This window comes from Sabethes cyaneus, chromosome 3, assembly GCF_943734655.1.
Source record: "Sabethes cyaneus chromosome 3, idSabCyanKW18_F2, whole genome shotgun sequence".
Classification (NCBI taxonomy): Eukaryota; Metazoa; Arthropoda; class Insecta; order Diptera; family Culicidae; genus Sabethes; species Sabethes cyaneus.
Genome location: NC_071355.1, coordinates 114,244,408 through 114,246,563, shown reverse-complemented (window position 1 = coordinate 114,246,563; position 2,156 = coordinate 114,244,408). Strand labels below are relative to the sequence as shown.

At 39.5% G+C, this 2,156-nt stretch overlaps 1 long non-coding RNA gene across 1 annotated transcript; it reads left to right on the top strand.

Annotated features, from left to right (window-relative positions):
- Positions 1–1,575: 1,575 nt before the first annotated feature.
- LOC128744480 (uncharacterized) lies at positions 1,576–1,906 on the top strand. The gene is made up of 3 exons (XR_008412393.1): positions 1,576–1,658; positions 1,726–1,811; positions 1,871–1,906. It is a non-coding gene; the product is annotated as an uncharacterized LOC128744480 (long non-coding RNA).
- Positions 1,907–2,156: the final 250 nt, after the last annotated feature.

Genomic DNA, 2,156 nt, shown 5'->3' with positions numbered 1-2,156 from the left:
CAAATAGAACCAAATTCGGCATGTGGAGGTTTTTGGAGGCAAAAATATTTTCTACGGTGAATTAGGATCCTTCCACACTTCAAGAGGGGGGGCTTCTACACAAATGAAATACAAATTTCCTCATAATTCGAGAACTAATCAAGCAAATGGAACCATATTTGGCATGTGGGTGTTTTTGGAAGCAACCATTTTTCCCATGATGAATTAGGACTTCTTACCTTTTTAGGAGGGGGGGGGCTCCCATTCAAACGAAATACAAATTTGCTCATAACTTTAGAACTAATCAAGCAAATGGAACCAAATTTGGCATGTGAGAGTTTTAGATGGCAGAATTTTTTTTTCTGTGGTGTATTACGACCCCTTTCCCTTTTAAGAGGGTGGGCTCCCATACAAATGAAATACAAATTTCCTTATAATTTGAGTACTAATCAAGCAAATGGAACCAAATTTAGCATGTAGGAGATTTTTGAGTCTTGAATTTATTTTATGATAGTTAGAGACCTCTCACCCCTGTGGTAGGGGGATATGGACTCTCATACAAATAAATCAGAAATTTTAGCGAAACTCAAAAACTAATCCAACTCGAGAAATTCGAGACTCTTCCATAAAACATTAGTCAATTACAAGACCACAAAAACTATATATAGTAACACTAGATCATTCAGGACGAGCCGGTCGCGAGTGTTGCCGGTGACCCGCCGTCGGAAGCGCCGCCCACTGGGGGGCTTGCAAAACTCGAGAAGTGACAAAGATCATCCGAGATTCATGATTTATGTACAACACAGGTTAATTTGTGGCAATACGAAGTTTGTCGGGTCAGCTAGTAATATAATAAAACACAATCGCATTGTAGTCAAGTGCTGTTTCGGTATTCCACGTATCACCATCAATTATATTCAAAACGGAAAATTTCCGTAGAAAATCCAACATAGAAGCAACGTGAGGTTTCATATCGTCCCTATTAAAAGCATCGTTAGAAATAAATACGCCGCGCCAGTCTAGATCTTGTAATTCCTCGGTAATCCGTGCACTCAGCATCGTCGATTAGGCGAGTGTCTAAAACCTTTATCGCTTTATCGGAGTGTGCGACAACATCATTAGATGCCATAGGCAACTCAGTAAAAGTAACGTCAATTGACATAGCATTATGATGCACTTGTCTTGATCAGCGGATCACTCACCTCAATACGACAGCACTCATCGTCTGTTGTAAACAACAAATCGAGAAATCTGTTGTTTTAATTCGGGATACCGCAAATTTGGAAAAAGCCACAAGCAGCCATCGAATCAACGAACAGTTCTTCTTCTAGCTGACGTACTTGATAAGGTAAGAAATGCAAATCCTTTTCAGTTTCACGGCACCAAGTTGTGTTTTTAAGATTGAAATCACCCACGACAACAATTTTGCTTTCAGGTGACGATGAATCTACAATATTGCGGATGCTTTCTACGTATGATGCATAGCGACCAAAATGCGAATCAGGAGGTATGTATACACAACAAAGAATAATTTCAATTTTGTTCAATCGAATTTTAACGGTAATTTCCTCATTGCAGGACGATTCGAAAATAATGTTACTATAAAACTTCTGATTAACAGCAATCAGTACACCACCGCCGCTGGTTTTATCAGAATTCGATGAGGATCTATCGCAACGGTAAACTACAAACGATTGTGGAAACACAAACGAATTTTGAATTGATTCATTTAAATTTGTTTCACAGAAAGCATAAACATCGAAATCACGCTCCAGTGCGGACATGAAGACAGCTTCGAGCCGGCTACTGCTTCGGATACTATTCATATTCTGGTAATATATGTGCAGGCTTATTTCATTTTTCTGATACTGATAGCAATTTTGTTTAACAGATGAATCACGCAAGCAACAGTTATACACTTCTGGACGAGTGAAATCATTAAGTAACGGTAAAAAACGAGGCGAAGCAGAATATCGGGGATTACTCGTTTGGCTGGCTTGGCGGGGGAATAGGAAATAATTTCGGCTGAGTCCCGCGAGTGAATTCAAACTCACGGAAATAAATACCCTTCTGCCAAGATGAGGCAGACATAGCTTTTTCTATATATTCCGATCCAATTCCAACCTTGAAAGACACATAGCTAAGCTCTTCCAGTCTTCTATCCCGAGGAACAAGTT